At 47.7% G+C, this 18,934-nt stretch overlaps 1 long non-coding RNA gene across 1 annotated transcript; it reads left to right on the top strand.

Moving 5' to 3' along the window:
- The first annotated feature begins 2,247 nt into the window (after nucleotides 1-2,247).
- On the top strand, nucleotides 2,248-13,224 carry LOC135965111 (uncharacterized). The gene is made up of 2 exons (XR_010577973.2): nucleotides 2,248-2,738; nucleotides 13,000-13,224. It is a non-coding gene; the product is annotated as an uncharacterized lncRNA (long non-coding RNA).
- Nucleotides 13,225-18,934: the final 5,710 nt, after the last annotated feature.

The following is an 18,934-nucleotide window of genomic DNA, read 5'->3' as shown; positions in this document are numbered from 1 at the left end:
ATGGAGGAGACACCTGAAGATTTGGAAAGTATCAGAAGTCTTGGAGTAAATGAGCGAGGTAGCCAGGAGCCCAGAAATGGCCTTTGTAGTCCTGCGGGACAGGTGATGAGCACATTACAGTCGAGTGTTCCTGCCTGGTTCCTGACAGATGCTCCTCCTAGCAAGTGAATCTGCCCCCAGCTGAATAGGAAGGAGACAGTGATAAGAACTTTCCCATGAGTACCACAACTGGGGGATGCCCTGTCACGCCCCAGTTGCAGATGGAGGTGGGAAGGGAACAACCCCCTTCCCAATGATTTTACAAAGCAGGAGTGTGAGACGTATGGATAAGATGTCCAGGCTCTCATTTTGATACCCAGGCACACTGGCTTCCAGAGTTAACCACTCAGGACATTGTCTGTCCCAAGCAGAGGCCACAGCTTGCTCTGGAGCTTACACATGGGGGAGTGATCATGGGATCACCCCTGTCCATTCACACATAGATCCACAGACCCAGGTCCAGAGGACAAAGCACAAATTCTCTCCCTCCCCATTAGGGGTGTTGGAATAGACAGACCCCAGAAATAATGGTAGCTTAGAAGGGAACCAAATTTCCAAAACTCCTCAAAGCTGTCTGTGTACATACCCAGAATATCAGAGTCATTCTCCAGCTGGGACTCAGGTCTCTTCCATCAGACCAAGAGGTGGCTAAGGATAAGAGCTGGGTGTGGCAGACACTGTCCATTGCATATCCAATAGCCATCCTGCTCCTTCCCTGTTAACAATGTAACTTGTGTAATTACCAACTGGAGATTCTTTGATCTTAGGGAGGCAAGGACCAAGGGCCCTCCCCCAGTCCCATGAGATGAATCATGATTGGTCTAAACAAGTCATGACAACTCATTCCCTTGGCCAATGACTGGTATGGGTGGGGAGAAGGTGAGAGATATGGGATCTGGCCAATCATAGGCAACGGTCCTCTTCCCAAATAAAAAGACAAAGCCTTGGGTGGGGGAATTCCTTTTATCCCTTTTCTCTAAAACCTCTTTCCTTCCTGGACTGAAGATATGATGCTTGGTGTTGCAGAGGTCACTTTACAACCAAAATGCAAGAAGTTAGAATGCAAGGATGGTGAAGCAGGAAGATAGAAAGAGTCTGGGTTCTTGAAGTCATCATTGTGCTGCACCAGCCCTGGACGGCCCTGCCCCTGGGTTTCTTGTTATGTGGAAAAAGTAACCTACACCATGTAAGCTGCTGTAGCTAGGCATTCTGTGATGTGCAGCTGGAGGCTGCCTCTGAGTCCCACCCTGATGGAGCAGCCAAGGCTTCCATTTTGGGGGATTCCTGCTTCCATCCTTGAAGGAGGAATTGAATCGCATAAAGACGTAAGGGTCTCTCAAGATCTCAAGACCATGAATCCCAGCTTGGCCTCTTCCCTAACAGGATGACCTTGGGTCAATTAGTTGTGTTGGGTCTTGGTGTCCTCGTCTGCACAATGGATGCAGTAACAGTACTTGCCTCATAGGGTTGTGGGAAGGAAGTGAGCTAATCAATGGAAATCACTGGATATAAAGTAGGTGTTCAATAAAATCAGCTCCCTTCCCTCTCTGGGAGTTACACAGAACTGCCCCTCCAACCTGTCAGGTTGCCTATATGTTCAATGTGCATGTCACCCTTCTTGCCAGGAGAAGATTTGCATTATGGAACCTTGAGTTTTAAATTAAGTGTCAAATATAATTTGGCAATTCTAAGAATTAATTATGTGACTGCCCTCAGAAAAGCCAGGAAGCTCAACTCCAAGTGTGAAATTGGTGTCTGCCCCTAGGGAGGAAAGCTCTCCCACTCACCAGGGAATTGGATGGAAGAGGACAAGGCTGGTGCTTTGCACATTAGTGCGTTTCCCACTCGGGACCTTCAGAAGCAGGGCTCCTTGAGTGATGAAGAGGGCAGGTGTGAGGGATAGAGAAGAAAATGTTACCAGGAGGTGTCCCCCTATCATGGGCGGCTCCGTCCTGCCTGGCCCCGCCCTCCAAGGCGTGAGCACGTTTGTCAGCAGCAGACACACGTGTGGCTGGTGTCAGTCCTCCTCCTAGGAGAGAAGAGAAGCATTTCCTGCAAGGGTGGTGGGGGAAGAGAGAGACATGCAGGCTAGAAGGGAGGCCACATTTGTCTCGATGACAAACCAAGGACAAAAGCTCAGCCTGGAGCATTCCAGGAGAGGCCCGCCTCTTCCTGAGGGTGGAGAGAACCGCTTCTCCTGTGTGTTTCGAGGGGGGAGACAGCGTGCAGGGAGGGAGCAGGTGGACGTGGGCATCAGGAACGCAACCCAAGCCAACCGCCCCCACTCCTACCCCAGCCTCCTGCCGCCCTCTCCAAGGAGCCTGGGTTTAATTTTCAGGTCAGTGTGAAAAGGAGGAGGAAGAGGATGAGGAGGAGAAGAAAGGAGGGAGTTAAAGTTCTAATGCAGTCGGCTGGGATCTGTCACTCAGCGTACACCTCACTGACGACTCAGGGCAGCTTCAGCTGTAAGCAGCCCGTGATTTATGGACACCGAGTGAACTCCTGCGGCAGAAACCAGCCTTGAGATCAGAGCAGCAATAGGGCCCTTTTTTGGCAGGAGACAGGGCCTGCATTTTTCTCATTCATGCCAAACTGCTTTGCACGGCAATTAGCTCTGTCCTCATTTAGTCTCCAGTCCCAAAGGGTAATGAAAGTCATATATCATCTTCAGGACTGCTAATTATTGAGCTCGCTTACAGGTAGGCTTTGTAACTGTGAGAAGGGCCTGTCGACCCAATATTTATTACTCTTCCAATAAGTAAGCAAAGAAGGAGGGGGTGGGTAAGGGAGTAGAGAAGGGAGGGAGAAAAAGGGAGGGAAGGAAAGAAGCTGGGGGGCGGTGCGGGGGAGGAAAAACAACTTTCTTGAAAGACCGCCCAACCCCAGCCCTGGGATCTCTGACATACCTTCTGCAAATATGCTCATCAGAGGGGAAACATCTTTATTCCACGGAGCCATTTTTCATGCCATAACAAACCAGCCTCCGAGTGCAGACAGTGGGGAGGCGAGGCCCAGCAGAGGGAGCAGCGGGTGGGGACAGGGGAGTGGGGATGAGGGTTGCTCTGGAGGGTGGGGAAGGGGACTGGGTTGGGAGAAGGGGACTGCATGGGGGAGCGATGGGGAAGAGCGGACAGGAAGGGAGCAGAGCAGAAATAAAAGAAAAAAATTCTCTCAACCCCTACCCAGGTCCAGAACATTCCATCATCATTTCTGGACCTGATGCGGGGAACGGTGGGGTGGGTCAGGGCTTGGGCTGGGATTAGCTATGTCTGTTGCTTCCGGGTGTGGAGTGTGTAAGGCTAATACCAGAAACGGTTTCGTGTGGGCCCTTTGCCTTCAAGTTGATGGTCTCACCACCGAGTGGACATAGTGGTTGGATTATAGTCTGCACCAGCGATTTCCATGAGTGTGGTTAACCAAGGGGAAGGTCAGTATTTGTTTATACTCAAATGGACTCTAAAAATACAATTACTATTAGCTGGGGTTTCTGATAGTTATTTTAAACAGAGAATGCAATTAAAGCAAGAGCTAAAGAAATACAAGTATTTAAGCACCATTAGATGCCATACTCCTAATACTCAACATGGAACCAATATTTGAGTGCCTACCTAACAGGTAAGTCAGGCACTGTTCTAGGTATCGAGTTACTACACTGACCAAGATGGACGAGGTTCTTGCCCTCATGGAGCTTCTAGTCCAATGATCCATTACTACTTACTGATCATGGTTTGTTTTCCACCTCCACTCAAATGATAATAACAGCCAAAAACCCTGACTTGAGTTATCAGCATAACTAACATCTGTGTTTATTATTTGTTATTATTAGTGCTTATTATGTGCCAGGCACTGTGCTGCAAGCTTTGTGTTCACATTTCTCATTGAATTCTCACAACCACTACAGAGTTGGTGCTGGTACCATCTCCGTTTTACAGACAGGTTAAGTTACATGTCCAAAGTCTCACAGGTAGTTAGAAATTGAACCCATACCATCTGGCTCCAGAGTCTATGCTCTAAACCCTGACACCAGATTTTCCTGAATTCATAATGAATCATTTAAATTTCTAGTTAATGACATTAACTAGAATGTTAATGTCATTGGTCTGCTTGGCAGCAGATGCCCTCCTGGACAGATTTTTTCTCTTCTGCTCTCAGCATCCCTCCCACTCTGGGCCTCCATGGATTGTGAACTCATTGACTTCAAACTAAATTGGAGAGAGACTGTTAGGTTGACTTGCAAGCCCTTGCAGTGAACACCTGCTAATCTGGAATCCTTCCTCAACTGTGGGAGAAACAGTGACATGGATGAGTCTTCCCGATTCCATTCAGGGACATCATGTTGGAAGCCAGACACTGACATGATAGGAATATTTACACTATGAAAAATGGCAAATGCTACAAGTCAGGTCTTTGTGTTTGTTTATTTTCCTGAAGAGCTGGTCATTAAGCATTGACCAGCACACCGCTGGAGAGGACCCAAGAGGTCCTTGGGAAGGGGAGAACATTAGGCTGTAGCTGATGGCAACCTCCTGACAGTCTGTGTCCATTGAGGAGAGAGCAGGGAGCACCAGAGAAGGAGACAAGAGAATGGTGTTCTAGACCTGGCTTTGCGGCTGAGGGTGCGGGTCTCAAGCTGTTTGTCCTCATTTGCATCGGGTGGCCTCAGTCATAGGAATAGGTAAAAAACTATTTTCAGAAATAGCCTGGATGGCCGGGCACGTTGGCTCACACCTGTAATTCCACACTTTGGGAGGCCGAGGCAGGTGGATCACTTGAGGTCAGGAGTTCAAGACCAGCCCGGCTAACATGGTGGAACCCCGTCTCTACTAAAAATGCAAAAATTAGCTGGGCATGGTGGCGTGCGCCTGTAGTCCCAACTACTCGGGAGGCTGAGTCAGGAGAATTGCGTGAACCCGGGAGGTGGAGGTTGCAGTCAGCAGAGATTGTGCGCCACTGCACTCCAGCCTGGGAGACAGAGTGAGACTCCGTCTTGGGAAAAAAAAAAAAAAAAAAAAAAGAAAGAGCCTGGAGCTAAGAAATAAAGCTTACTTGAATTTAATTATGTTTTTACTCAAATATAAGGCAGTTCCACTACATGATTAAATACTGGGCTAGGGCTATGGGTCTGTGTGTGGAGCCCATGTTTCTCTATGAGCCCCACTGTCTTGGGTCATGTTCCTTTGGCTTCCTCCTGCTTTCTTCTCCACCCTTGGAGCAAGGTAGAACGGAGCCAGAAAACTGCCCCTTCTCTTCTCTGTGACCTTAGACAAGTTGCTTAGCTTCTCTGTGTCTCCATTTTCTCTTCTGTGAGATGAGGATAATGGATTGTGCCTGCTTGTAGGGGTGCTGTGAAGCCTGACAGAGATGCACATCAGATGCTGGGAAGAGACTTGGTGTATGAGAAGTTCCCGATATATGGTCAGTGTTGCTGCCATTTCTTCCCTGTACTGTCTCTTCTCTTGGGGGAAAGGTGTCCCACACCAACCTCCTGGCTTCCAGGGCTGTACAGGGGGCCAGGGCTGAGACAGAGGGGCTGCATCGCCTCTCCAGAAGGAGCTGGCCTCTTCCACTGAAGCTGCACATCCTCATAGTTGTGTGTGAACTGTATCTTTCTAATTTACTTATGACACGCCTAGCAGCTATTGCAAACCTTTTTGTGTTCCTTAAGCTTCCACCGCTGGGAGTGAGGTGTGATCCTGGTGTCTCATATACCCTGATGTGGAGGTTCCAGCTAAAGGGGCATGACCCTGGAATCTGCAGGTGGGTCAGCTGGGAAGGATGCCAGACAGGTATGCGGGACTCTGCAGCCTCCACTTGCTTTGAGCCAGTCTGTCTCTGCCCCCATGGGGTCAGAAGTGCCCTCTGCATGGTCAGCTTCTGATCCTAGCAGGAGGGGGTCCTGGTCCTCTCCTTGTGCTTTTGGTGGTGACCATCTGTTGGGTGTCTGCCACAAGTCTGCCACCTCCCATGCTGCAGCTCCCTGGCCCCAGCTCAGGGAGATTGCAGTGCTCTTCTGTCACGTCTCTCCTCACGCCAGGCATCTCCCCTACAACTCTCTGAACACAAGCACACTATATTCTTCTCTCCCATCTTCCAGTTGCCGCTGTCCCCTGGTCCTAGGGGACATATCCATCTACCAGCCTGGATGCATGCCTGCTCCCCATCCTTTCCTGACCCACTTTCTGGCTTTCTCTCCAGCCTACCCTGGAGCCCACCCTCTACTCTCTCCTTCTGGGATTTCTTTCCATTTCATTCCTCAGTCTCCCATTCCTGTTACCTACCCTCCCATACCCACTTACCAGGGTCTGGCCTTTGTGATACTTTCTGGACCCGTGACTTAAGGCTTCCTGAGAGTAGATTGAACAGAGTGAGCCTTGAGCAGGGCAGGAGTGAGTGAACCAGGGCCTCCGACAAGATCAGGGTCCAGCATTCTGCTGCTTCGTGTTGATTTCATTCCCTCCGCCCAGCTTTTCTTCACATCAGGGCATGGCTGCCAAAGCTATGACCTCATATCCATGCCCCTGGAGGATGAAGGATATCTATCCCTGAGTCTAGTTACAAATTCCTGAGGAAGGACTCCAGTTGTCCAAGTTGGGGATATGTGCTTAACCCTGGACCATTCACTGTCCAGGATAGGGTACTGGGGTCGGTCTGCCGGGGCCTCCTGCCCACTCTTGTGCATGGTTAGATATGGTGTTGTCCAGAGGAAAGGAGATGCAAGGCTGAGCAAGGAAAACATCACTGCCCTGCAGGTGGAGATGGACGACCCTTGAGATGGATGACCCTGACATTCCAGCACTAGCCACACCTGTGAGCCAAGCCACATGGGGCACTGAGTTCAAACACAGATGATCCTGCTCTGTCGGGATTTGTCTCAAGACAGCCAGTTACATTGGCAGCAAGATCATAATCTTTTTATTTATGTAATGAACCAGAAGTATTAATTGCAGAAATCTGGGCAAAGTTCTGTTGGGGTGGCCCCAGCCGAGGTTTGACTGAGGTGCACTGCCTAGTTCTGGGCAGATGAGACAAGAGTAGAGGGAGTGTGCCTGGGCCTGGGGCCTCAGAGCTGCGAGATGATGTCAGGAGCTGGGCAGCAGGTGAAGTCTGTGCAGTTGGGCTGCATGTTCAAGGCCTTTACCACGCTGTTCTCTATCACCATGGAGAACTCTTGAGCCATCAGTTCCCAAATAGTGGCAGCAACAAGTCATCTAGTAACAAATCAGACTGCTTCCCAAAGGCTCCAGTGGGGTCAGCTGGGAGCTGAACCTTGCCTTTTGTGTTGGGGCTCCCTGCCACTCACCAGTCACAGATACAGTGGACACTCAGATATGCCACCACCTGGACTCACTTGGCCTGCAGAGCCCCAGCTTGCTCCACAAATCCCAGCAGGTGGGCTGTGGAACAACTCAGGGTAAGGGGGCGACTCAGAACCTGTGATGATGCAGGGCACTTGCCCACAGGAAACTGGGCTCAGGACAAAGAAGGAAATTCACTGACACTTTGAATTCATGGGTGGGGGTCTCAATGGCAGTCATAGAACAAAAAGTATTTTTCCCTAAACTTTGCTGCGTGTGTAATTTCCCCTTTATCCAGGCATCCATGTTTTTTCTGTGATCTGCCTGCACCAGGTACAGTAGGGACCAGGCGCTTGGTTGAGGGGGGCTGATCTGGCTTTGTCTGCAGTGGCCCACTTCCATGGACCTCTCTGAACTGGCCCAGCTCTCTTGTGAGTTACTATGGGGAAGGCTGGAGGTGTAGACACACTGCCCCAGGGCTATGGAAAGAGGGTCTGGGTGTAGAGCCCTGGAGGGTGAATCTTTCCATGAGTACAACTCCTGCACTCGTAATACTTCTTGCTACTTAGGGGGCCAGAGCAGATTTCCGAGGTGAGAAGGAGTGGGAGCAAAGACTGTTTATGTTAGGGGCAAGGCCTAGTTGTGAATCGTAATAAAATCTGGTGGGACAGAGGGCCATGCTGGGGGAAAGGAAGGGCCAGGGCACAATAGAGGGTGATAAACTGAGTCATGGACTAGTCCCGGCCCTAGACTTGCCTCCTGCCCACAGGCCTCTCAGCATGTCCTGACCATCTTGCCCCTATTGTTCGGTTACTAATGCTACGTAATAAACCACTTGAAATGATTTTATTATGTCAGTTTCTGTGGTCAGGAATTTGGATACGGCACACTGAGAATGGTTTGTCTCTGAGACTTCATCAGGGCCAACTCGAAGACTGGGGGCTGGAATCTTTTGGAAACGTCTTCATTCATGTCTTCAATTGTTTTTATTGTGGTAAAGTACACATAACATTTACTATCCATGGTAACAATTTTTTTTTTTTTTTTTAGATGGCGTCTCACTCTGTCGCCCAGGCTGGAGTGCAGCGGTGTGATCTCAGCTCACTGCAACCTCCGCCTCCTGAGTTCAAGCAATTCTCCTGCCTCAGCCTCCTGATTAGCTGCGACTGCAGCTAACTGTTGGATTTTTAGTAGAGACGGGGTTCCGCCATGTTGGCCAGGCTATGCTCAAACTCCCAACCTCAGGTGATCCGCCCGCCTTGGCCTCCCAAAGTGCTGGGAATACAGGTGTAAGCCACTGCACCCGGCCTGTAACCATTTTTAAGTGTACAGTTCAGTGTTATTAAACACATTCATAGTGCTATGCAGTCATCACCACCATCTATCTTGAGACCTCTTCATCTTGTAAAACAGAAACTCTGTACCCACTAAACAATAATTCCCCATTCTCTCTTCCCTCTGCCCCCAACAGCCACCATTCTACTTTTTGTCTCTATGAATTTGACTACTTCAGTAGTCCACTTCCACCTGGAAGTGGAACCATGCAGTATTTGTGGTTTTGTGACTGGCTTATTTCATTTAGCAGAGTATTCTCAAGGTTCACTCATGATGTATCATGTTGCAGAATCCCCTTCCTTTCAAAGGCTGAATAATATGCCATTGTGTGCATATACCCCATTTTGTTTATCCATTCATCTATCGATGGACAAGTGGGTTGTTTCCATATTTTAGCTATCAAGAATAATACTGTTATGAATAAGTCTTCTTTCTCTTTTGGTGAATGATGTTGGCTGTCAGCTGGGACCTTGGCTGGGCTGTGGATCAGATACCTCTGTTGGCCTCTCTGTGTGAACTCTCTGTATAAGCTAGTTGGGCTTCCTCACACCATGGCAGCTGGATTCTAGGAACCAGCATTGCTGGAGAGCTACCAGAAGCTGTATGGCCCCTCTATGGTAGCCATGGAAATCATTTAGTGTCACTTCTGCCACATTTTATTGGTGGAAACAGTCCCAAGCAGGCTCAGGTGGAACAGGATGGGAATTAACCTCCTTCTCTTCATGGAGAGAGGCAAGGTTATGTTGTAAGAGGAGCATGTGGAATGAGGTATTGCTGCAACCATTTTTGAAAACACAACCAACTACATCTTTGGAAAATCCATCTACCACATCTGTAAACTCAGGAAGATGAGAGGCGTTGCCTCACATGCATTTCACAGAGTGAGAAACTGAGGCTGCCAAAGTCATTGAACTGAAAAAGGGCCCTGAAAGCCCAATATCCATTCAATTTAGAGATTCCTTCTGTAGCATTTCTGGGAGCTAGGCATCCAGCCTCTGCTTGAATATCTGTAGTGATGGGGAGATCATTACCTTACAAAGGGACCATTTCAATTGTTGCATGGTTGAGATTGTCAAAAAGTTCTTAGATTGTGATAAAAACTGCTTCTTTGTAAGGCCCTTTCATTGTCTCTGATTTTGCCTCTGATGAATGAGGACCAGATAAGCTAGAAGGAAACCCCCACTCTTTAGTGCTAACCATGTGCCAGCCTGTGCCTGGGGGTTTCACAGTCATTTCATGGAGAACAAGCATGTGAGACCTCTCAGTGTTGATGGAGATGTCACTTTGCCATCCTGAAGTCTTTCTCCTTTTCCTCAAAGACTGAATTTCCTAACTGCTCATCACCTTTGCCTGTGTTACAGTTTCTCAGAATTCCTAAAACATCATTTGGACATGATGCTCTAGTGTAACCTAGCTCATCTTTTTAATTTTATTTTTTTAAAGAAGCCATATCATGGCTGGGTGTGGTGGCTCAAGCCTGTAATTCCAGCAGTTTGGGAGGCTAAGGCAGGAGCATCTCTTGAGGCCAGGAGTTCGAGACCAGCCTGGCCAACATGGTGAAAACCCATCTCTACTAAAAATAGAAAAATTAGCCAGGCATGGTGATTTATGCCTGTAGTCCCAGCTACTTGGGAGACTGAGTGGGGAGGATTGCTTGAGCCCGGGGATTCGAGGCTGCAGTGAGCTATGACTGCACCACCACATTCCAGCGTGGGCAACAGAGGGAGACCCTGTCTCAAAAAATCCCCACAAAACCTTATCATACAAGGCTGGCTCATCTTAAACTTGCAGTCAGCTGAAACCCTCCAGTCATTTTTCACTGTAACTGCTGCTGCCCTGGTGTCTCCCATTGGTCCAGGAATCTTGTCATCACACCAGGACTAGGATAAGGATGAACATCCAGAGGTCAATTTTTGGCCCTGGAGGACTTCTGAGATTAAAATGTGTCTCAAGATTGGGACCTGTGGTCATGTCCAAGGTAGAGGAGGGGTCAGTGGCAGCTCTGGCTTTCTGCTGGATGGCAGTGGGGGCAGGACACACAGCTTCATTCAGAGGCGTGAGGACCACCAGACACTTGCAGTACCCAGTACCTGTTCCTGTCTTGCTTGTGGATGGGCACAAATCATAGGGACAGGGAAGTACCATTACTGACAGGCTCAGAAGCTCAAGTGGTTTGGCCCTCACCTGGAAACAGTTAGATCCATGCAGACTATTCAGACTGACTACCTGGCATGAGGGGTGAGGTCACAGAGGGGACCATGGGGGAGGAGAGGATCAGAAAAGGCCACCACAGCCCTCCTTGTTCTCTGCCTCAGTGGGTTCTTATTCGTGTACATAAACATAAAAAGAGAGTAGAATAATGTATTTATTTTAGGTGAATCCTCCTAAATTGACATGTTCCCTGAACACAAGTCTGAGGGCTCTCTTTCATTGCAAGAGACAGAAAACAAACTAAACTTAGAGTAAGCAAGAAAGAGAATGCATTGACTCACTTGTTGGGAAGGCCAAGCATGGAATGGGCTTCAGGCTTAACTAGATCTATGGACTGGAAAAAGGCATTGGGATTTGTCGTCATTTACTCCTATGATACATTGGCTTCTTCCAGATAGCAGCAGCCATGCTGCTAGAAGCTCTGGGGTCCTAGCCTTACTATACGCAATCCAAAAGGATTGAAGAGCATATCTCCTTTGGAATCAATATACAAAATCCCAGAGAAGGACTCTGATTGGTCTGACATGCTTCACATGCCTATTCCTGGGCCAATCATTATTAGAAGGAAGATGGGATAGAATGATTGGCCAGGCTTGGGTCATATGTTTTTCCCAGTGGCCAGTGATTCCACAGGCACCTAAGGGCAAGAAACAGGATACCCAGACCTCGGGGGACAGGCAAGTCAGAAACAGAAGCTAAGCTGTCTTTTGGGGTCTCCCTGGGATCTCATGTCTGCTTCTTTTTGCCTACCTCCTCGTTCTTCTGTTTCCCTGTGAACATTGGCTTTGGTATTTTTTTCTTCCTCAGCATGTATGTACATGGCTCAAAATGGCTGCCCCAGCCCCGAGCCCTATGTGACTTTCGAGAGCTCCACACCACCTGTGACTGAGTTCAGATTTTCAAGGAGAGAGGATCCGATGGGTTTCAGGGATAGGTGTTAAATACTGTACCCATCAGTTGTGGCAAGGGTTAGGGATTTGTAGTATAAACACAGCTTCCGAGGTGGTCTTCCCCTTCAGCTGGCCTGTAGGGGCAGTTCGTTGGAGAAGGGGGGCTGTGTGTGGGGCAGGCATTTCAGAACAAGATATCTTGCTGGTCCCAGGTGACCCAGAGAACAGCAAAGCATGGCACCATCTTGCTCTCAAGTAGTTTCAAGTCTAGCTGAGCAGGTGAGAGGCTCATCTGGTCCAGAAGAGGTCATAGGACATCAGAGGAGGGCAAGGTCATTGTGGGCCAGAACACATGGAACAAGTTGCCTGGAGGCAGTGGGAGTGCAGCTGGCCTTTCCAGGTAGGCAGGAAGGAAGGGACATGACCCTGTGCCATGTGGAGGAGACATTGCCTCAGCAGATGCTCTTTTCTTCACACCTGAACTGGCCCTGCTGAACAAATATGCAAATAGATTTGAAGTGTCCTGTCCATTGGGGAGCTTTTCCTCAGAGTATAAGCACTGGTCTTCCTGAGGCTTCTGTCTGACTTCTCATAACACCCTCTGTCCTTGGATTACCACAGAGTGCCCCTCTGTCCACTCACCATCTGTGTGTGCATGTGTGTGTGTGCGCGCGCGCGTGTGTGTAGGTTATGGGGAGTTTTTCATGATGTTTTGGAAAGTCAAGGAGTTTCTTCTCTCCTTAAAGCCAAGAAAGGAAAAAAAAAATCTCCAAGAATAAAAGGAAGGAAAAATAACCCTTTGCATTTGGAGAATGTAAAGAGATCTGTAAGCGCCCTAAGGTGGAGACTTCTGTTGTCATGTTGTGGTCCACGGAAGTTCTGGACTTGCCCAAATTCTCACAGCTGGGACTAGAACCCTGGCTTTTACTGCCAGCCCAGCTTCCCTGAGCCCTCAGGGGCAGTGGGGAGTGGGCCTGGCAGGGGTGGTCTGTATGTAACAGGAGTGGGGGAATGCCCCACCTTCGCAAGGATGCAGTAGAGGCTCAATCCTAAAAAGCTCAGCCCAAACCAAGTCCAGAGAGGATTTGGAGGCTCGGGGAAGGTCACCAGCGTCTCCTTTGGGAAGGGGGTGAGAGTCCATCCCACATACCTTATCTGGGCAGATCTCATTTCCTGGTGGAGGAAAAGGAAGAGATCTTTGTGTTTCTCCTCTGTTTTTTCCCTTTCAGACAGACCAGACATCAGATCTCAGTCAGATAAATCCATCTGAAACGAAAGGGGCCGAGGCCGAGGCTGGCACAAAGAAAAGGATTCCTTGCCAAAGTCACACAGGAAGACACTCCGAAAGACCTCCCCCAAAGAAGAGGGCGGAGGGGGTTCCTCTGGAGCTCCCTTTCCCTAAGGGCTTGGCGTTCAACTTTTGATCCTAGTTCCACATGAAGTTTCATATAAGTGATTGTATTATTATTATTTTTTTGCATGGGTGAAAAGCCACAAATTATTAACGCTGAATTTCAAAGACTGCACTCTTCTCACTCAGGGGTGGCATCTCTTCACTGTTCAGGCACGGGCAGCCTCACAGAACGGACGTGGCCCAGACCTCACTTGACCTCTGAGAGGCCCTGAAGGCAGTTGCCCAAGGGCAGGGGCAGGGGACAGGGCAGAGGGGGAGGACACGGAGCGGAGCGGGGAAGGAAGAGAGAGGAGGGGCGGGGAAGGAGAGGAGGGGCGGCGGGGAGCCCGGAGAGAAATAAAGAGGGGAGACCCGGGAGAGGAAGAGGGGGAGGCCCGGGAGAGCGCGCGGAGGGGGTGTCAGCGAGGGGCCGCCTGTCAGGGTTCTATCTGCGCGATGATTGATGCGGGCCCGGGTTTTTCTGTCAGCCTGTCACGGCGCAGGAATGTTTAATGTTCTCATTATTGGTTACGCTGTTGTGTATATTTCTCTGTCAGCACCGCGGACCCAGCTGAACTGGCAGAGCACTTCAAAGGCCTACGGGTCATTCATCATCCCCATGACGCTCCGGCAAATGCTCAGCTTCAGCCCCGCGCCAGGGATTTGTTATGACTTGCGAGCCGCCTGACAGACAGGGCCGCGGCGGCCGGGAGGGGACGCGCGGGAGGCGGGCTCCGGGCCCTTCCTGTCACGCCGGGCCCCTGACTCCGACTCGAGGGGCAGGCGGCACAGCGCGGGGTGGGCCCACGGGGGCGACCCCCGGGAGGGGTGGCGGGAGGAGGCAGGGGCACGCCCCCTCGTGGGCTCCAGGGCGCCCCCACGCCTCTCCCTGCAGTCCCGCCCTCCACCTCCCGGCCGGCGGCGGCCTCTCCCAAAGTTGTGCTGCAGACCCAGAGGTTGATGGGGGAAAAGCGAAACTTGCAACCGTCCAGGGCCAGGGAGGGGCGGGAGCTGGGAGCGAGAGCAGGAGAGTATCGGAGCTTTGTTTCCTTTCCCAGGCCGTGACATGATTAATCGTTTTCTTCTGATCTAATTTTGGAACATGAAAAACAGCACATTTGTCTTGAAGAAAAATGATGTGCCGAACTGCGCAGATGGAAATTTCGAGCAATGAGAAAGATTAAAGTGAAACCCCACTCCTTAGACCTAATCATGAGTTGTAGATTATTCTGTCGGCCCAGCCAGATGGTAGCTCTGATTCCACAGCCCCTTCTTATATTAATGAATACTCGACTGTTATATTTGACTTAGGTAAGTGAAATGTCTATCAGAGCTAATGGACTGCCAGCCAGCATAACACATGTTGTACCGCTAAGGGTCCTTCTGCATTTTTCATGTTTTATACTAATGTAGAACATTTTGTTTCCTACTGTTTTTCATCATTGTCACTGTTTGCTAAATATTTTCACATGGAAGGGGGGAGAGAGAGAGACAAAGTCAAGAGGAAAAAGAACCCCCCTCCAAACTTGTGTCCAAAGCTAATTTCCTCCCGTTGGGCTTGGCTATAACTCTACAAGTAAAACAGTCACCCCGAGCAATGCGTACAGGAACTCAATAGTAACGTGATTAAGTTCCTAGTCAACAAGACTACACTAGACTGTATGTTAACAAACCTAATTATAGCCCCGTGGTGATAAATTGGTCCAGGGCCCTGGTTGCACATCTCTGAGGTCATATCTAGAAGAGCAGTTTGACCCTCTTGTCTCAGGGAAGAGAATTGTCCTGGAGAGGGGTCCCTGGCTCAGCGTGGTAGAGGGGCTGTTTTCTCCTTGACCTGGTTGTCCAGCTCCTGGGAGGATGGGTGGATGCCAGAAAGCATTTCAGAGTGGAAGGTCATCGGCATGAGAACTGGGCATTAGGATTTGCTGGAGGAGGCCGTAAGGGCAGTGGCTTCTGAGCCATTGGCCCCTTTCACATTGTGAGTGGCATCAGGATGCCTGAGAGGAGAGCATGGTGTTTCTGCTTCTTTGGATCCATGCAGGTCTTGGAGGGTGGTGGCTCACTCTTTCTGGGCCAGGTAGAGGGTGGCTCAGATACTCCCCTTCCTCCAGGCTTCTCATCTGTAACTGGTGAAGCCCGGAAGAGCTTGTTGTTCAAGAGGAAATCTTGTGTTACTTCTTTATGAAGGACTCCAGCCTGGTGGAGATGAATGAGTCCTGAAGATGGAATCAAAGCTGTTTGGGCACAAGTAAGATGGAAAGGGTTGAGGGACATTTTCAAGGAGTGATGTCTTGAGAGAAAAATGGAAAGAAATCCACACGCAGAAAAGAGATATCCAGATATGAAAACATGGGGCGGGGGAGGGAGAGAGAGAAGAGAATGTAGAGAAAGAGAGAGACATTGAGGAGAGGACGTGTCGATACTAACAGAGGAGATGGCCCATGAACTCAGAGGAGAAAATCTCCTTGCCTCAGCCAAAGTGAGCTTCCTAAAAAGCCAATTTGATCCCCGGTGAAAATTCTCTTCTGGCTGTGATTCCTACGGGAGTCTGTTGAAATGTCTTGGCTGGGAATAGGTGAGCCTCTCCATCTATCCCCAGCTTCTCTCTCCAGCCTTATCTCTTGCTTGTCCTCAACTGTGACCCTGCCCTTCTGCCACATGAGCCTTCTTAGGGTCCCCAAGAATGCCAGCCTCTTTCAGAACAGTGTGATTCTATCTGTGTTTATTTCTGTCTATCCTACTCTCCTGTATTCTTTCCCTGGCAAACTCCTACTCATTCTTCAAGACCCAGCTCTCAGGTCTCCTCCTCTGTGACATTTTCCTGACATTCCCAGGAGGCATTATTCATCCTCTGACCCCCACCCCTGACACTGGCCAGGCTGCATTGAAAAATGTCTGTATGTGCAGCACACCAACATGGCACAAGTATACATATGTAACAAACCTGCACGTTATGCACATGTACCCTACAACTTAAAGTATAATAATAAATAAATTAAAAAAAAAAAAGAAAAATGTCTGTGTTTGCAAGTCTCTTGCTCTACACCTTCCTTTCTCTACGGCTATTCCTCTGCTCATTCGTTTACTCATTCAAGAAATATACATAAGAACCTGACAGATACTGTTCTAGACACTGGGGATTTAGCAATGTACAAAATCCCCTGCCCTTCTGGAGGTGTATTTGTGGATTTCATTAATTTCAGTAGCTGTATTTGTGGATGTATTAATGAGGCTTTTTAATAGTAAGAAATAGAAACTTGCTCAGGCTAGCTCTAGAAATGGGTATTACTGTAAAATGGTGGCAATAAGGAAGGCAGAAAATCTCATAGAGACCCAAGAGCAGCTGCACAGCTGAGCCTCTCAGCTTCTATAACTCGTTAATTGGCTCATTCATGGCCCCTCCCAGGCCCATGTCATTTAAGAAACTTTTTGTTGTGATATGAAATATATACACAAAAGTGCATGTATCCCAAAAGTACAGCTCAATGAATTTTCACGAACTATAGCCCATAAAGAGGTGAAGAAACATAACATTCATTACCCTAGTACCTCCTATCCTCCTTTATTTCATTTTTAAGATAAATTCTCATCCCAGCTTCTCCCCAGCTATTTACTATGTGATGTTTTGATTTCTGTTTTCACTGGATTCATTTTTTAAACAGCTTTATTTAGGTGAAACCTACATATCATAAAATCATCCATTATAAATGAACAATCCAATGATTTTTAGTAAGTTTATAAAGAGCAGCAATGAGCACAATCCAGTTTTAGAACATTTCCATCATCCCAAAGAATCCTCTTGAGTCAATTTTCAGTTAGTACTCAGTTCCAGCCCCAACCCCAGCCCCAGACAACCAGGTTTTACATTTAGGTCTGTGATCCGTTTTTTAAAAATAATTTTACTGAGATATAATTCACATACCATAAAGCCTACACCTAAGAAAGGTAAAAGTATGTGTTTCTAGTATATTTACAAAGTTCTACAAATATCACCCCTATTTAATTCCAGAACATTTTAATCACCAAAAAGAAACCCTATATCTATTCATAGTCGCTCCCCACTTTTCCCTCCCTTTAGTCCTGGAAATCACTAATCTTCTTTCTGTCTGTATGGATTTGCCTATTCTAGACATTCCACATGAATAGAATCATATAATATGTGGCCTTTAATGCCTGGCTTCTTTCACTCAGTAGAATGTTTTCAGGATTCATCCATGTTGTAGTATGTATGAGAACTTCATTCCTTTTTATGGCCAAATAATATTCCATTGTATGGATTCACAATATTTTGTTCATCCATTCCTATACTGATAGACATTTGGATTGTTTCTACTTTTTGGCTCTTATGATGAATAATGCTGTTATGAACATTTATGTACAAGTTTTTGTGTGGCCATGTTTTCAGTTCTCTTGGGCATATATCTAGGAGTGGGATTGCTAGGTCATGTGCTAAGTATATTTAACTTAAAATTTTTTTATATAAATTAAAAAAATGTTTTATTTTTTATTAAATAGAGAGAGATAGGGTTTCACCTTGTTGCCCAGGCTGGTCTTGAACTCCTGAACTCGAGCAATCCACCTGCCTTGGCTTCCCAGAGTGCTGGGACTGCAGGCATGAGCTACCATGCTTGGTGTAAATTTAACTTTTTTTTCTTTTTTTTTTTTTTTTGAGACAAGGTTTCACTCCTGTTGCCCAGGCTGGAGTGCAATGGTGTGATCTCGGCTCACTGCAACCTCCACCTCCCAGGTTCAAGTGATTCTCCTGTCTCAGGCTCCCAAGTAGCTAGGATTACAGGTGTGTGCCACCATGCCCAACTAATTTTGTGTTTTTAGTAGATATGAGGTTTCACCATGTTGGTCAGGCTGGTCTTGAACTCCTGACCTCAGTTGATCCACCTGCCTTGGCCTCCCAAAGTGCTGGGATTACAGTTGTGAGTCACCATGCTCAGCCTTGTTTAACTTTTTGCATGTGATCTATTTAAAGTTAATTTCTGTGTATGGTATGAGGTAAGAATCTAAGTTTATTTTTTTGCATATGGATATCCAGTTGTCCAAGTGATTTTTCAAATGTCCATAATGATTTTTCAAGTCATTAATTTGCACTGGATTTTGTCAGGTGTTTTTTTCCTGCATTTACTGAGTAAGCTATTGAAATCTCTGAGTATTACTGTCAAATTATCTATTTCTCCTTTCATTTTCATGAGTTTTTGCTTTATGTATTTAGGGGTTTTGTTGTTCGGTGCATATATATTTATAATTGGTATTTCCTAATATATTTACAATTTTATCATTATAAAACATCCTTTGTCTCTAATAACATTTCTTTCTTTCTTTCTTTTTTTTTTTTTTTTTTTTTTTAGACAGAGTCTTACCCTATCACCCAGGCTGGAGTACAATGGTGCAGTCTCAGTTCACTGCAACCTCTGCCTCCCAGGTTTAAGCAATTCTCCCACCTCAGCCTCCTGAGTAGCTGGGACTACAGGTGCATGCCACTACACTCTGCTAATTTTTGTATTTTTAGTAGAGATGGTGTTTCACTATGTTGGCCAGGCTGGTCTCGAACTCCTGACCTCGTGATCCACCCTCCCTGGGCCTCCCAAAGTGCTGGGATTACAGGTGGGAGCCACCATACCTGGCCTCTCTAATAACATTTCTTATATTAAAATCTATTTTGTCTGATAGTAATATAGCCACTCCAGCTCTCTTATGGTTACTGTTTGCTTGGGATATCTCTTCCTATTTTTGTGTCTCTTGTTGACAGCATTCGGTTG

Source organism: Macaca fascicularis, chromosome 9, assembly GCF_037993035.2.
Source record: "Macaca fascicularis isolate 582-1 chromosome 9, T2T-MFA8v1.1".
NCBI classification, from domain to species: domain Eukaryota; kingdom Metazoa; phylum Chordata; class Mammalia; order Primates; family Cercopithecidae; genus Macaca; species Macaca fascicularis.
The sequence above is the reverse complement of the archived record's forward strand: the minus strand, read 5'-3'. Positions and strand labels throughout refer to the sequence as shown.